Below are 18,304 nucleotides of genomic sequence, written 5' to 3'. Positions count from 1 at the left end.
TAGGAAAGATTAGGACAACTTTACAAACGAGAAATTAAAAATAAAACACAAGAGAAAGGATGTGGACTCTAGTCTGAGCTGAGAGGAGAGCAGCTGTTTACAAGTTTGTACACTAAACTAAAACACAGTCTTAGAGAGGCAGGATGCTGATGGAGAGAAGAAGAGTATGTACAAATACTTGTGCCACAACAACTCTCCCCCCAGATCCACAGTATGATACATACAATCTGGTTGTGTACACTAGGACTGCAGAGGCCACTTTAAACTATGAGGACTTCTAGTTTAGTAAACTAAAGCTGCAGGGTGCCAGGGGAATGGAATAGCTTCGTTTGCGACTGCTCTTTATTCTCTCCAGTCTCTTTTTCAAGTCATTGATGTTCGCTGTGCAGGAGGACGACGTGGTCATGGTTCCTGAAGAGTGAGTCTGGTTAGAATCCAGGCCTGAATGCTGGTGCTGCTCCCGTGACTCCCAGAGCTGAGAGAGTTTGCTGTGGAGCATGTCTGTGGAGGACACGATGGTAGGAACTGCTGGTTTGGAAAGCAAAGAGGTCAATGGAGGTTGGTCATTTTGCTTTGTTTTGTAAAGACCACATCACTGTCAGAGGGTTTTTAGCCTTTCCAAGTAGACAGATGGTCCTACTTCTTCTCGGTTTGTGTTACCTATGGAGGACACTGTGCTTGTGGGAGTGGGGACACGGATGACCTCTATCTGAGGGGAGACACCCGTGGAAGTGGGAATATGGACTTTGCCCCACCTTTCCATCTCAATTATCCGAAGGCCTCTCTCAACATAGTTCTGGAAGAACTATGAGGAATTTTTTAGAAATGGTTCGATGTCAGCATCTGAATATTTCTTCTTATATTCATACAATTCTGCTAGGCCCTCTTTAGTGTTCTCTTTAGAGCCAATCTTCTTAAAAATCTCAGCTAAGAAATCATTCACTTTGGCCTTTGATGATTTTTCATCTATTCAAGATGCTCCTTTTTCTGTTTGCTTTACAGATTTGCTCCCAGTCTGGTCCACACTGCACTTCATCATCCAGCAGAGACAGGCCTCCAGCTCAGACTCATTCTTGTTGTCAGTCATTGTTAGGTGGTCTAGGGTCTTGGGCCCTTTTAATTTGCATAAAGTGTCCAGCAGGGTCTTTAGGGTTCTTATGGGAAATTCACTTTTGCATTACTTCAGTTTCTCTTTGGGAAAGACCTTCATGATAATTTGTATATCCAGAAGAATCCTGTCCAGGTTAATGCTGTTGATGGTATCAGGCAATAGTTGAACCATTCTCTAGAAACACCTCATAACAAGCTCTGAGAATTTGGGAGAGCTGGCTGTTGTTAGCAGACTGTCTTGGAGTAAAACAAGTAGAGCACTCAGGATGTTGGTCTGGTCTGATTTCTCCAGAATCTTCACCACCAGGAGGTTCACAGAGCAGATCACCTGTTGTCCTTCCTCTAGATCTTCAATTCAAGAATCCAGCATTAAGGTGATGAGGCCATGCATCAGGTCCTTCAGGACTCCAGTGGAGACCTCCCAGGCTAGGCTTTCTAACTGAAACAGCGAAATCATGTTGCCAATGATACAACTTGATGATCTCATCCTTCTCTAGTTTCTCATCTGCCATGTGTGTGTTGTAGATGAGTCTTAGCCGCAAGAATGTGGTTATCAGAAACTGATCAATATGGCCAGACACAGCTTCAGCTTTGTCTTCCTTTCTCAGGACCTCATCGATCTGTGTCAGAGCTTGGATGCTCGTGTTGATGTCACCACTGGCTACTTGGGAGATAATGAAATTGATTGTGGTTGCTGATTACTGTGCATCTCATCGAAGTGTGGAGAAACAGGCTGGATCTTGGGTTCAGGAATAAGGACCAGTTCAAAAATGTTATCCAGTTTGTGCTGGACGAGTTCTGGCATTTCACATCGGACTGTACCGTTGTCATTCTCTATCTCGTCTAGATCCAGCTGGAATTCTTGGTGAACCATCTGGGCTGCCTCAGGATGCCCACTTATGCTTCGGGCTTGGTTGAGCTTGGAGGACATGTCCTCAGCTAGTCCCTTGTGCAGTATGTTGGCATTGGAGCTTATGTTCTGTGTGCACTGAGGTTTCTCTTCCACCTGTTTTAGTGGGGCAGCAGCCTCTTTGCTGACCCCTTAATCCTCTCCTCAAAAATATTCCATTTTAGAATAATCCATAGTTTATTTTTCCATTCCCCTAAGGAAAGGTTGATTTTTTTTCCTCATTGTATTTTTTAATTACAAGCAATTAACAATCAATAAAACATCATTGAAGCTGTCTCCTAGTGCACATGAAAAAAATTTTCTTCTGTTGAACCTTCAAACATACTGTACAACAATTATCTTCCTCACACTTAGATGTCATCTTGGGCAGAAAGAATGATAGCTTTCTTATCACTTTCAGTTATATCTCTAAGAGAGTTACTATCCACTCGCAGGAGCTAAATATCCAGCCACTCTAAAGTAACACTTCAACCTCACATCCAATCCGATTACCTCCACTCACTTGGCTCAGAGATCAGAGATGAAAAAGCAAATTTGTTATGCCATGCTGTTTCTCCAGCTGCTTCTTTTTCATCCTTTGACTACTTCAAATGAGGAAAAGCAAAGAAGGCATAACAAATCCTGGTGGTGCAGTGGTTCAGCACTTGGCCCCTAACCAAAAGGTCAGTGGTTATAACCCACCAGCTGCTCCACAGGAGAAAAATGTGGCAGTGTGCTTCCATAAACATTACCAAAGAAAAATAAATAAATAAATAAAGATTCCATAAAATAATCGATCAAAAGGGGGAAATGCAGAACAGAATTTTAAGTTCTCCTGGACTCCAGACTTTCTGGAGCCATGGATGGTCAATGAACCCCTGAAACTATTGCCCTGAGATAATCTTTAAACCTTAAACCAAGAATATCACCTGAAATAACCTTAAAACTAAAAAGTAGTTTAGCTTAGTTAGTAAAAATGAGCATTATGCTCTTTTAAGAACTATCTCTATAGCATCAAATTGACAATAGCAACTTAGAAGATTAGATAAGAACCTTAATGGGTATTGAGTTTATGTTAATGAGGGAGTAACAACTCAGGAAAGGAGGGGGCGTATATCTGCACAACTCGAAGAATGTAATCAATGTCACTGAATTGTACATGTAGAAACTGTTAAATTGGTGTATGTTTTAGTGTGTATATTCTAAACAACAACAAAATAAATAACATTTAGAAAACAAACTCATTGCCACTGAGTGAATTCCAACCCATAGTGAGCCTATAGGACAGAGTAGAACTGCCTTATAGTGTTTCCAAGGTTGTAATCTTTACAGAAGCAGACTGACATCTTTCTCCCAAAAAGAGGCTGGAAGGTTCAAAGCACCAACCTTTCAGTTAGCAGTCAAGTACTTAACTACTGAGCCACCAAGGTTCCTTCCTTAAGGACTACAGCCTTGGAAACCCTACGAGCCAGCTCTACCCTGTCCTATAAGGTTGATAAGAATTGGCATCCACTCTATCGCAATGAGTGAAAGAAGGCATGAGAGGTAAAGATACAAAAATAGCTTATCTGGATGTGTGTGTAGTTCTCATATCACTCACAGTGCACTCTGTTGTGGCAAGGGGTCCTGGGAACTCGACCGGACATTTTTTTCTGCCATAAGCCGTACTGCCTCTTACTGACATTAGCCTCACCACTGCTGCTGAGAATCTACTCCACTGAACTCGTAAAAGTGTTTGAATAAGTAGGTTGAGGAGGCTGGAGGGGGTTCTCTTCCCTCAGCACTTTGTCTGGGGCTAGGAGTCAGTAAATTCAGCTAGCAACATTTTGCTTCACTGATCTGACGCTACTTGCCAAGACAAATGCTTGAAGCACAGCCTCTTGCTTTGTTGTCCCATTCAATACCCTGTTCTCAAATGATAACTGACTTTATAACATAAGCTAAAAATCCACCAAAGCCACTACCATTTAGTTAATTCTGACTTACAGTGAACCTGTAGAACAGAGTAGAATCCCCCTTAGGGTTTCCAAGGCTGTAAATCTTTACTGAAGCAGACTGCCATATCTTTCTCCCGTGGAGTGGCTGCTGAGTTCAAACCACCTACCTTTCAGTTAGCAGCAGAGTGCTTTAAACATTGCACCACCAGGGCACCACCAGGGCTCCTTAACATGAACTATAGATGACAATATCTCTGTTGCTTTTAGGTGCCTTCCAGTGGATTCCGACCCATAACAAACTCATGTGACAGAGTATAACTGCCCCATAGGGTTTTCTTGCTGTAATCTTTACAGAAGCAGATAGATCTTTCTTCTGTGGAGCTGCCGGGTGGATTCAAACAACCAACCTTTCAGTTAGCAGCCGAGCTCTTAACTCTTTGTAACACTAGGGTGCCTATTCTCTCTGCCCCCTTGAAACACTGCAAAAGCTTCAGTAAACTTGAACATCTATAATCTTCCTTCCCCATTTGCTATGGATTGAATTGTGTACCCCCAAAAGAGAAGTTCAGGTCCTAACCCCTGCACCTGTGAATAGGATTTTGTTTGGAAATAGGTTCTTTCTTTGAAGATGTTATCAGTGAACAAGATCATCCAGGAGTAGCGTGGGTCCTAATCCCTTCTAAGTGATGTCTTATCAAAGGAGAGAGCAGACACAGAAAGTCACAGAGAGGGAGGACGTCATGTCAAGAGGCATCTACAAGCCAAGGAATGCCAAGAGCTACCTGTTGTTACCAGAAGGGATCTTCCCCCACCACATCCTGAATTTGAACTTCCAGCATCCAAAACTGTGAGACAACATATTTCTCGTCTTTGAAGCCACCCACTTTCTAGGAGTTTGTTAAGTCAACCCTGGAAAATGAAGAAAACGTTTCTTGCATGTTACTTTTCTATAGTAATTTATTTTCACTTTCTTTTTATGCCCCTTAAATGAGTGATTATTAATCAGAGATGAAGTTTATGCCGTTTTGTTTGTTAGATCTGTCTTCAGCTGCATCACTTTCCGTACTCACAATTGCCTTTTTTTTTTTTTTCTTCTTCTTCTAGGTTCTGTTTCCCTGTCTCTGAAGTACGTTCTTAATTAATATTTTGCTGATGAGGTTCTGTTAATGGAAATTCTGTCTTTTTCTTTGTAAGCCTTAAACTTGAATTGTAGTTTGGGTGAGTTTATAGAATTCCATGTTAAGAGATGATTTTCCTCAGGATTTGCTCATCATGCCTTATTGTGAAGTCTGTTGTCAGTCCAATTATACTTCTTTTTGTGGATAAATCTTTCCTCAAAAATGCATTACACTTTTAATTTTTACTTTGGTAGTCTGTAATGCTACTATGTTTTATCTAGGGGTTTGTGCATTTATTTTTTCTTGATGAGGATATATTGAGATTGCCGAATCTGAAAAATCACTTCTTTCATCATACCAAACAAGAACCAACAGTTATCTTAATATGAATTTTGCCTCACTCTTTAGTTTATATTTCTAGAAATCCAATAAGACCTATATTGAGCCACCTCTTCTCTTCTATATATCTCAATTATTGTTTGAAATTCTTAATTTCGGCATCTATGCCCTGCATTAAGGAGCCCTGGTCACGCAGTGATTAGGCACTCAGCTACTGACCAAAATACCGGCATTTGAACCCATGGGGTAAAGATGTGGCAGTCTGCTTCTGTAAAGATTACAGCCTTGGAAACATTATGGGGCAGTTCTGCTCCGTCCTATGGGGTCACTATGAGTTGGGATCAACTTGATGGAAACATTTTTGTTTGTTTTTGTTTTATGTTCTGCATTCCAATCTATTTTGTGCTATCCATCTACAAACTAGCAATCCTCTTTTTACATGTATTTCATCAATTTATGGGTTTTATTTTTATTCCTATGACTCTTTTTTCATTTATATGATATTTTTGAAGTTGTTTCTTCTGTTGTTTGTGCAATTTATAAAAATGTAAAACATAGTGCTATCTTAAGTGCTTATTGGTCTAATATTGCTGTTTATATGTCAACCGATTCTTGTTCAAAGAAGGCATTCCTGCATGTGGTTTCTAATTTATGTGTTGATTTAAATGTACACAATAGAAAATTGTCGTTGTTTTTCCCGTGAGAATGCCTCCTGTCCTAATTTGACATTTGTTTCTTTGTAGCCAGAGGGGTTTCATCAATGCGTTTTTAAATTGTGTAACTTTTGAAGATTGAGATTTTCAGCACACAGATGCAGGGTAAATTTCTAACCGATTTCCATGAGAAGTATAAATTCAAACTTTCAAATATTTAGGAGAAATTTTTTATTGTTTCTTCCATTTGAGGCAGAGGAATATATGTCTCTTCTCCTGGGGCCTAAAGTAGAATTTTTTTCTGGTTCAGTGAGATACACCCCTTTTTAAGACTGTTGGTTTTGAGGGTATCTCTCAGTTCATACTCCCTGACTTGTAGACTCATGTGCTCATTCCTTGTCTTTGTGTGGACATTAACAGCCAAGCCTTTGGTGACTAATAACATTTGTGTGACAGTGATAGCACCTGCTTATGGCCTCACTTCTCTGATTATCAGTTGTCTTTTTATTTTTGGTAGTTGGTGATTTTCATTTCCTTCAAACTCAGCAATGCACTTAAAACAATGCGTATTACGTATCATCCTTCTCTTCTAGGTGTTTGTAGCAGGAACAATTTCAGTTTAAATATACTTTTTTATCAGACCTGTAACCTTATTTCTAGCTATAGTTTACAAAGTTTTTATATAGTGTACACCCTGCCTTTGTCAATTAAATTAGACTTTAAGCATTTTTTTCAAAGTTTATCAAAAGCTAGTTAGACATTATTCTAATGGTCACATTAAGATTCCACAATAAGAAAGGACATTGATTACATATGAATTCCTTTACTGAACATAAATTGTTTTTAATAACCATGGCTATAATGTTTTGGAAGACTGGTTTTGAACTGATACTCAATTCTTTGAGTATCATCCCTCTTTTAGTTGAGTGACCTTTGCCAATTTTCTTAATCATGCTGTACCTTAATTTCCTCAAGTGTTACATGAAGAAATAATGTAAACTATCTCATCATGATTTCTAAGGGAACGATGTATTATGTTGGTCTGACAAGGCTATGTTAGAGTAACACACCAACCAAAATCTCATGGGTTTGGCTAAAGAAAAGGTTAATTCTCATTCACATCAAGTCTGATGTGTATCAGTGAACATCTCCTCTGTTACCTCAGGAATCCAGACTCTCTATTTTGTAATGCTTCTATGTTACCACAAACCATGTGTTTATATGATTACCCAGGTCACCTCAGCAGGGGTAGAGAGGTATGGACAAAGTACAAGGTTCGTAACTGCCTCAGCACAGAAACAACAAGTCAGATTCTTGAACAGTCTACTGACCAAAACTCATCACATGGTCCTAACTTAAATGGTGTGAAGGCTGACAAACATGGGAAACACATGGAACATGATAAAGCAATAACCGCCTTTACAACAAATATATGATGATTTTGTAACAGATCCTTGCCTGTATTAAATACAAAATATTTATAGCTTTTATTTTTATTATAAATAACACTTTAATCAATATATTTACAGATAAAGTCCTGCTAGAGGTAGGTTATTTCACTGACATTCCTACAGGTGCACATAATGTGTTAAAGCATATAGACATTTGTAGGCTTTTTATAAAGGTTTTCAAATTCATTTTGAGAATGAGATTGAACAAATTTATCTCAACCATTTGCTTGCGTGTACCCATTTCATCAGATAACTGACAATAATAAATATGCTTTTCCAATAAATCTGTGGATTTTTAAATCAGCTCTAATCTTCCTTCATTTCATTAACTTACAAAATTGGATTTTCTCATTTGCATTTATTTAATTACTTTTGTGAGGTTGAACATTTTTCTGTACTTATATTGGCCAGTAGATTCTGGTCTGTGGAAAATTATCTCCTTGTAACCTGTATGCATGTATCTATAGACATGACTTCAATATTTTTCTCTCACTAATTTCTATGGGCTCTTTATTATATAAAATTAATCTTTTTTATGTGAATATTAGCTGAAAAGGTTTGCCTTCATTTTTTGTGGCTCTTTATACTCATATTTTTGGCTATAAATATGTTTTTAAAAAATATTCTCAAGGATCATTTTACTTTCCCTTTTATTCATTTTATGGAATGTAATATAATCTATAACATTATATTCTTACAGCAGTCTTGTGAATTAGGTATTGTTATTTTTATTTTTTTGCATGGGAAACTGAGGCTTAAAGAGGCTAAACAAAAATTCCATGGACTCCTGGCTTGCAGTTGGAGTAACTAGCACTCCAATCAGCCTCAAATTATAATTGTTTTTCTACAATTCCTATATGAAATTCCCTGCAGTAAATAGAAAAATGGTAGTCCCCTTCCTCCATCCCCAAAGATGTCTACACCTTAATCCTTGGAACTTGTGAACATGTTACTTTATATGGCAAAAGGTACTGTGCAGTTGTAATTAAACTTTTGACCTTAAACAGATTATACTGGATTGTCTGGATTGATACCTTAAAAACAGAGAACTTTTTTCAGACTAATGTCAGAGAGATTTATAGTTGGAGAGATTACAAACATGAGAAGAATTCAAAAGGCAGTTGCTGGCTCTGAGATGTAAGGTCCCACATGACAAGAACCTGGGAGAGGCCACTAGGAGCCCCCCACTGAAAGCCACCAAGGAAATGGGCCCCTGTTCTACAACTGCGAGGTAGTGGATTCTGCAGACGACCAAAGCAAGCTTGGAAACTGGTTCTTCCCAGAGTCTCCCTATAAGAGTCTGGTCAGCCAACATCTTGAAATGAAACTCAGAGGAGAGAAACTAGTTGAGCCAATCCAGACTTCTCACCTACAAAACAGTGAGATAATCTATTTGAGTTATTTTACATCATTGTATTTTTGGAGATTCGTTATGCAAAAATAGGACACCAAACCACCTCATTTTATTGCAATATGATATACAATGTAAAAATTCAAACTTCCTTGCCTACCTCATTAGGAAATTTCTTGTTATTTATTCTACTCTTCTTTAGTGTCATGCTTTGCTAGGATGTGCTCCCACACACTTGCACCGTGAGCCCAGAGAGGAGTGTGTTTATTGTTCTTAACCCACTCCATCTGTATTCTCTCACTGGTCTTCAAGGTTAATACCTACTTTCCAAATCAAGGGTACTAGGCCTGCAGGACTCAGTGTTGAGGAGTAGTCACTTGGCAGCAGCTTGTTCCAAAAATATAAGCCTCTATGTTCCTGAAGTATTCTTTGAGGAGGCTCCTTGTTTATAGGGGTATTTTCTGTACGCCTTCTGGTACTTCATTCCAGGACAATTTTTATACCAGCTTGGTGTAGTGGATTGAATTTTGCCCCTCAAAAAGATATAGTGAATTTCTAGCGCCTGTACCTGTGAATGTGACCTTGTTTTGGAAAATAGGGTTTTGCTTTGTAGACGTTATCAGTTAAATGGTGTCATAGCAGAGCTGGGTGTGTCCTACTCCAGACCCTTCTGAGCAGCTTCGTACAAAAGAGGAGAGACAGGGAAAAAGGCAGCATGTTACGATCTGTCTACAAGCCAAGGAACTATAAGACAGGGCTGGGTGCCTTGTAGGGTTTTATCTTAAGAATAAATAAAGAAATGCTCAGATTTTCCATGCATAAACTCATCTAGTCTATTGCAAGGTAGTCATAGTAAGGCATGCAAGTAAGACCTTCAAGACATTCATTTTGAAACCGGAGAACCAGAATTAACAATTAACAGTTAAAATTACAATGTTAGTTCTATGGTTAGAGTCCCCATCTGGAGACTTCATGCGTTCACGTTTCATGTGAGGTTTTCAAGAGGAAGGCTTGACCTCAGCTCGAACTCCATGGAGGTCCCTCTTAGCTAGGATCCGAGGTCAGCGGTGGCAGGCAGAGTCTCTGTAAACTCTGTCTTTGGAGACAGTCAGACACTAAAGAGAGATCCTTTGCCTTTGGCTTCTTTTTCTTACAGCATAATCTGATATCCATAAAAATGAGAATTTTCAGCTTTGACCTCACACAATAAGGGCTAAGTGATGTTATGGTTAACAAAGACTAATATATCACTTTTTCTTTCTTGACGGTCAATGATTAGAGGGTGGTTTATGACTTACATAGTACTTACCTTACTAGACGCCTTAAGGTTTCTCAAGCCCACCTTATTGAAATGTACTTTTATGTAAAAATCCCTTTATCATATCATGTACACAACTAGCCATCTTAGGGAGGTTTAACTACACATTACATCATTGCAGCATACTTCATGTTTTTCTGTTTCTAATTTAGAAATCGCTTTAGTTAAGAGTTACAATTTCTTTATCCTACTACCTGGGTGCAATGCCAATGTCTGAGGGTTATTTACTATATTCTTCTATTTATCAATTTCTAAAGTTAGAAATTTTCTAAATAACTTTCTGATGACTTACAGTTATACTTTCTAACTGTTTGCAAGTTGCTAATGACTTATAAGTTTTCTGGTATGAGAACATCACAGAAGTATATATATGCATGTATTTCTATTTCTAACTTCGTATTATGAGTGAGTTGTACATATGAATAACAGTGAAAGCATTGTGAAAGCCTATGTGTTTTGAGGACATTATAGAAGCATACATGACACCAGGGATGCCAGAAGCTGAAAGAGACAAGGAAGGATCTTCCCCTAGAGCTGACAGAGTGAACGGAGCCCTGTAGCCCTAAGTTCAGACTTCTAACCTGGGGAACTCAGATAAAATAAATTTTTGTTCCTTGAAGCCACTCACCTTGTGGTATTATGGCAGCCCTAGGAGGCTAAGACTCTTTAAATCCTTAAATTTTAGAATTTACTGGAATCTAAATGTAATTTTCACTAATATTTTTCGACACATTCAGCCCAGCTACACAGCTACTAAGGCCATTGCATTTATATATATATGTAACCCATAGTTGTTGCCATTGAGTGGATTCTGACTCATAGTGACCCTATAGGACAGAGTAGAACTGCCCCATAGGGTTTCCAAGGAGGGGCTGGTGGATTCCAATTGCTGACCTTTTGGTTAGCAGCCATAGCTCTTAACCACTTCGCTACTAGGGCTCCATATATATTATGTGGGTGTGTGTGTGTGTGCGCGTGTGTGTGTGTGTGTGTGCTGAGCTGTAAACAGTTCGTTGTCAGTGTCTCCTATTACATTTTGTTTGTTGTTTTCATTAAACTTTTTTTGAGATAACTGCAGATTGTTATACAGTTGTAAGAAATAATACAAAGATATTCCAAGTATCCTTACCCAGATTTCCCCAGTGGTAACATCTTGCCAAACTATAGTACAACCAGTATATTGACATTGGTACAGTCAAGATGAAGATCATTTTGCTGCAACAAGGATCCCTTAAATTGCCCACTTCCCTCCCACCCCCACACCCTGCTTAACCCCTTGCAGCCACTAATCTGTTCTCCATTTCTATCATTTTGTCATTTTTAAGAACGCTGTATTAATGAAATCATACATTATGTAAACTTTGGGGATTTAGGGATATTCCCCTTAGAATAATTCCCTAGAAATCCATCTATGTTATTTCAAGTATTTAAAAAAAAACCAAAAGTTGCCTTTGAGTCCATTATGACTCGTGGTGACCCCATGTGTTTCAGAGTAGAATTGCTCTCCATAGTGTTTTCAAGGCTGTGATCTTTTGGAAGCAGATTGCAGGCCTTTCTTCCAAGGCAGTTCAGCATGGTTTCCAACTACCAACTTTTTGGTTACTAGTAGAGATCTTAACATTTGTGCCACCCAGGGACTCTTCAAGTATCAACCATTCATTCATTTCTTTGCTAAGTAATATTCCATGGTACAGATGTACCACAGTTGATTTAATTAATCATTGAATGTTAAACAGTTGTTAAATATTTGAAGGACAATTGAAGTATTTCTAAATTTGGGCTACTATGAATAAAGCTGCTCCAAACTTTTGTATACAAGTTTTGGTGTAAACGTAAGTGTTCATTTCTCTGGGATAAATGCTCAGAAGTGCAATTGCTGAGTCATTTGATAGTTGCATGGTTAGTTTTATAAGAAACTGCCATATTGTTTTCCAGAGTGTCTATCATTTCTTATTCCCATCAACAATGCTAAGTGATCCAGTTACTCCACATTTTTACCAACATTTAGTGTTGTTACTATTTTGCGTTTTCCCATTCTGATATGTGTGTAGTGATCCCTCATTGTGGATTTAATTTACATTTACCTTAATGGTTAATGATGTTGAACATCTTTTTTTTGTATTTGCCATCTGTATATATTGCCTTCAGTGAAATATCTCATGTCTTTTGACAATTTTGAAATCATGTTGTGTGTTTTTTTGCTGTTTAGTTTTAAATTTTATTTATAGTTTCTAGATACTATTACTTTGTCAGATATGTGGTTTGCAAGTGTTTCCTTCCAAACTGTAGCTTTCCTTTTCATCCTCTTAACAAGGTATTAAGTAGAGCACAAGCTATTTGTTTTGTTGGAGTCTGACTAATCAATTTACCTTTTATTGGTAGTACTTTTACAGTCAAACTAAGAACTCTTTGCCTAGTCCTTGACCCTGAAGATTTTCTTCATTTTTTTTTTTTTAAGTTAAAGGTTTATTATAGTTTTACATTTTACATTTAAGTTTATGGTCCATGTCATGGTTAAGATTGTGTGTCAACTTGGCTGGGCCATGATTCTTAACGGTTTGGGAGTTATGTTGTAGTCTGACAGCTGTGTGATTAAGTAATCACTTCCATAACGATATCTGATATAATGTAATCACCTCCATGATGAGATCTGCTATGAGCAGCCAATCTGTTGAAAGGGAATTTCCTTGGAGGTGTGGCCTGCATCCAATATATGTGGACTTTCTAGCAAAGCTCCCTGGCTTTTGCTTGCTCTGGACCTGCATGTGGCCTCTGGTTCTTGGGACTTGAGCCAGCAGCTTACCCGTCAATCTAGGGATTCATCAGCCTCCACAGCCTGTGAGCCAGCAGCTTACTGTCTTACTTGCCGATCTTGGTATTTGTTGGCCTCTGCAACCTATGAGGCAAAGGCCTGCCGTCTTACCTGCTGATCTTGGTTTGTCAGCCCTTTCAGCTACACAAGTCAGGAGAAGTCTCCATCCTGACCCATGGACCTGGGGCTTTCCAGCCTCTACAACTGCATGAGCCATTTTCTTGATATAAATCTCTCTCTCTCTGTCTCTCTCTCTCTATATATATATACATACGCGCACACACGCACACACACTTCACTGGTTTTGCTTCTCTAGAGAACCCAGCCTAAGATATTTGGTACCAAAAATAGTTCTAGAGAAATGAAATTGTGAGGATGAGTTTCTAAATTGGTTCTCCAGTCTTGTTAGTCTTAAAGATGTTGCTGACTCTGCTTCCAGTAGTAAAGAGGGCACTGCTAATCCATGGTGTAAGGTGGCAATAGAAATATGGAAAATATCACCATCAATAGATTAGGTAGGTGAGGCTCTGGGTGATAGGATGTTTGATACTTTTCTACAATTTTGTTAGAATGATAAGTATAAGGAAGCTGGTCGGTTGGTCCTACTTTTGCTGGAAAAAGTGATGAAAGACAGAGATGAACTCAGGGCTTCACAGTCACAGCTCAAGTGCCACAAAAACGACCTCAAAGTTTCCACTTGTGCCTTGAAAAAAAGCCTTATTTCTTGTGACAACAGGCTGATATTGCCCAAAAACCAGACCCAAAGTCTTATCATAAAAGTGGCTGAATTACAAAGCCAATTGAATTCCCACCCTCAGATGGCATCTGAAGTTAAAGTGAGGGCACTGATTGGGAAGAAATGGGATCCTTAAACTCGGGATGTGAACATATGGGCAGATAATCAGATAGCTGGGAACAATGAGCCCCTAAATTCTGCTGAATCACTCCTGCCAACAGAACCACCCTTCTCACTCCCATCTGAAGAGATTACTCTCTTTGTCTGCTAAGCCACTCTCCCAAGTAAAACCATTAGCCCATCCACTCCCATCTGATGAGATTAACCCAGCTGTGTATGAAAATCCTTAATCTGAGTCATTCCCTGGGGAAGCATCTAAGTAATCGCCAGGGCATCACCTGAGGCAGATGCCTTACAAGACATTGCTGAATGTTCTCAGAACACATCCGCACCACCCATTTTTGTTTCTAGACCTATAACTAGACTTAAGTCCCAGTAAGCCCCAAGAGGTGAAGTATAAAGTGTGACTCAGGAGGAGTTATGCTATACTCCAAAGAACTGCTTGACTTTTCTAATATGTATAATCAGAATCCTGGGGTATATGTGTGGGAATGGCTATTACGGGTGTGGAATAATGGTGCAAGGAACATACAGTTGTATCAGTCTGAGTTCATTGGTATGGGCCCACTAAGCAGATTCTTCATTCAATGTTTCAGCTTGAGAGGTTAGGAAAGGGTCAGATATTTTATTTGTTTGAGTTGCGGAAGCATGGATTATGCGGTGGCCTACATAAATCAAGTTGAAGTACCAGACCTGCCTTGGTATACTGTAGAAGAAGGAATCCAAAAGTTTAGAGAAACTGGCATGTTAGAGTGGATTTATCAGGTTAGACCCACAGACCCACACATGGAGTGCCCACAGGAAACATCTTTTAGCACAATGGTTAGGAACAAATTTGTGAAGGGAGCCCTAGCATCCTTGAAGACCGCTGTGATTGCTATTTTATGTAAGTCGGATTTGACAGTGGGAACCGCCCTAACTTAATTAAGACACCTAACTACAATGGGGCTGATTGGACCTGTGGTGGTGGGAGCCAAGCAGGAGCACTCAATCTACAAAGACAAGGTGGGTATGGTTACCATAATGAACAGCAGAGTCAAAGCAGTAATCAGAATAGTCTGACTCTTATGGACTTATGGCATTGGCTACTTAGTCATGATGTCCCTAGGAGTAAAATAGATACAAAATCTACGAAATATTTACTTGATTTGTACAAGCAGAAGAATTCTAGGTCAAGGGAAAAGCGGTCTAACTTCAATTGCCAGAAGAGAGCATCATGGTCCCTCAATCAATTTCCAGAATTGAGCCAGGTTACAGGCTCATAACCCTTTGAAGGAAGGGGAGGCTGGGGTCCCCTTGAAGAATGACCCTACTACACTGCCAAAAATGTATACTATTAATCTTTTTCCCAGTCTTCCCCAAAGGAATCTACAGCCTTTTATGACAGTGACTGTTCACTGGGGAAAAGGAGATAATCAGGCTTTTCCAGATTGCTGGATACCAGCTGTGAACTGACACTAATTCCAGGAGACCTAAATCATTGCTTTGGCTCACCAGTCAGAGTGCGGGTGTATGGAGGTAAGGTTATTAATGGAGTCTTAGCTCAGGTTCAGCTCACTGTGTGTCTAGTGTGTCCCCAAAACCATCCTGTAGTGATTTCCCCAGTTCCAGAATGCAAAATTGGAATAGATATACTCAGCAACTAGCAGAATCTCCACATTGGACAAGTGTAGTAAGGGCTATTATGGTAGGAAAAGCCAAGTGGAAGCCATTAGAACTGCCCTTACCTAGGAAAATAGTAAACAAAAAGCCATACCACATTCCTGGAGGGATTGCAGAGATTACTGCCACCATCAAGGATTTGAAGGATGCAGGGGTGGTGATTCTCACCACATTTCCATTCAACACCCCTGTTGGCCTGTGCAAAAAGTAGATGGGTCTTGGAGAATGACAGTGGATTATCGAAAACTTCACCAGTTGGTGACCTAATTTGCAACTGCTGTTCCAGATGTGGTTTCATTGCTTGAGCAAATTAATACATCTCCTGGTACCTGGTATGTAGCTATTGATCTAGCCAATGCCATTTTCTGCATACCTGTTTAGAAGGACCACCAGAAGCAGTTTGCATTCAGCTTGCAAGGTCAGCAGTACACCTTCACAGTTCTATCTCAGAGGTATATCAACTCTCCAGCCCTATGTCATAATTTAGTCTGCAGGAATCTCATACCATCAAGAAAAAGAGTAGGGAGCAAAGTGTGTCCTTTGGATCTTGGTTCTCTGTGCTGAGAACCTCCTAGATGAGGGGAAGATTTATGACAAAGACCTACCCCCAGAGCTGAGAGAGAAAGCCTTCTCCTGGAGATGGCACCCTAAATTTGGACTTTTAGTCTCCTAGAATGTGAGAGAATAAATTTCTGTTTGTTAAAGCCATCGACTTGTGATATTTCTGTTATAGCAGCACTAGATAACTAAGTTCATTTTGGATTTTTTATATAAAGTGTGAAACTTAGGTCAAGTTTCTTTTTTTTTTTTTTGCCTATGGATATTCCATTGCTGTAGCACCATTTGTTGAAAAGACTCTTTTTCCTTCATGTAATTGTTTTTGCACTTTGTATAAAAATCAGTTGAGGCTATTTGTGTGGGACTATTTATGGGATCTCATTTCTGTTCCATTGATCTTTGTATCTATCCCTCAGCCAGTATCCACAGTCAGGATTAACGTACCTATGTAACAGTCTTGAAATCAGGTAGACTGATTCCTCTCAATATATATTTCCTTTTCAAAACTCAACTTACTCTATTTCCTTTGAATTTCCACATAAATTTTAGAATAATATTGTCTATATATACTAAAATATTGCTAGGCTTCTCATAGGAATGGTATTCAACCTTTAATAGTTTGGTAAGAATTGACATCTTCACTGTGTTAAGTGTTCCAACAGATGAATAGGATATGTCTCTCCATTCATATAGATCTTTGCTTCCCTTCAACAACATTTTCTAGCTTCAGCATTTAAGTACTGTACATGTCTTGCTAGGTATGCATTTATTTCATTTTTTTTTAGAAAATGTAAATAGTATTTTTAATTTTGATGTCCACAGGTTCATTGTTAGATATAGATATAAAATTGATATTTTTATCTTTATCTTATATTGTGCAATCTTGCAGAACTCATTTACTAGTTCTATGCTTCTCTCTTTTATGTGTGGGTGTAAATTACTTGGTATTTATTGCATAGACAATCATGTCATATGCAAATAGGGGACATTTTGTTTCTTCCTTTCCTATCTGTATGTTTTTATTTCTTTTTCTTGCCTTACTGCACTGGCTATAACTTTCAGCACTATTTTGAATAAGAGTGGTGAGAGGGGACATGCTTACCATGCTCCTTAGGAGAGAAAGTATTAAGTCTTTCACCATTAAGCAAAATGTTAGCTGTAGGTTTCTGGCCATATGTTCTTTAACAAGATAAAAAAGTTCTTCTCTATTACTTTTTTTTTTTTTTTTTTTTGAGTTTTTAACAAGAAAGGATGTTAAATGCTGGCAAAGGCTTTTTCTGAATCAATTGATATGATGATGTTTTCAGGGTCAATATTGATATTGATAGTTTAACTCCTAATGTTCATAATTCATAATTTTACCTTACTTTCTCTCTTACTTTCTTTCGTGTATGTATGTGTGTCTTTCTAGAGGTTTTCCAGTTGTATTGATTTCTTCAAAGAAAAAGCTCTTTGCTTCATTGTGTTTCTCTATTGTTTTTTCTGTTATGTTTATTGTTTTCTGTTTTTATCTTTATTATTTCCTTCCTTCTTCTTGCTTTGTGCTTATTTTCCTCTTTTTTCCGACGTTCTTGAAGTGGGAGATTAGCTTATTTATTTCATTCCTTTCTTCTTTTCTAATGTATTAATTTAGTGCTATAAACTTTCTACTTAGCAATGCTATAGCTATGTACCACAAATTTTAGTATAAAGTATTTTCATTTTCATTCAATTTTTTAAATTTTAATTATTATTTACCCTCATACTTCCTCACAGATTATTAAGAAGTGTGTTGTTAGTTTCCAAGTGTTTAGAGATTTCCTTGTTATTTTTTTGTTGTTGTTATTGATTGCTAGTTTGATTCCATTGTAGTGAAAGAACATACTCTGCACGACTTAATTTCTTTTAAATGTGTTGAGATTGTTCTGTGAACCAAGTTATGTTGTTGTTCCATGACATCAAGTTGATTTTGACTGATAAGAAACTTACATGGCAGAGTATAACTATTGTTGTATTATTAGGTGCTGTCACTTCATTTTTGGCTCATAGCCACTCTATGGACAATGGAATGAAACACTGCCCAGTCCTGCACCATCCTTAAAATTTTTACTATGTTCAAGCCCATTGTTGCAGCCATCTCATTGAGGATCTTCCTCTTTTTCATTGACCTTCTACTTTACCAAGCATGATGTCCTTCTCCAGGGACTAGTACCTCCTGATAAAGTGTCCATGGTACACGAGACGAAGTCTTGCCATCCTCACTTCTAAGGA

At 38.5% G+C, this 18,304-nt stretch overlaps 1 pseudogene; it reads right to left on the bottom strand.

Annotated features, from left to right (window-relative positions):
• Positions 1 to 277: 277 nt before the first annotated feature.
• LOC101360725 (cytoskeleton-associated protein 5 pseudogene) lies at positions 278 to 3,658 on the bottom strand (annotated as a pseudogene).
• Between the last annotated feature and the right edge of the window lie 14,646 nt (positions 3,659 to 18,304).

The sequence above is a fragment of the Trichechus manatus genome, unplaced genomic scaffold, assembly GCF_000243295.1.
Source record: "Trichechus manatus latirostris isolate Lorelei unplaced genomic scaffold, TriManLat1.0 scaffold00243, whole genome shotgun sequence".
Lineage (NCBI taxonomy): Eukaryota > Metazoa > Chordata > Mammalia > Sirenia > Trichechidae > Trichechus > Trichechus manatus.
The sequence above is the reverse complement of the archived record's forward strand: the minus strand, read 5'-3'. Positions and strand labels throughout refer to the sequence as shown.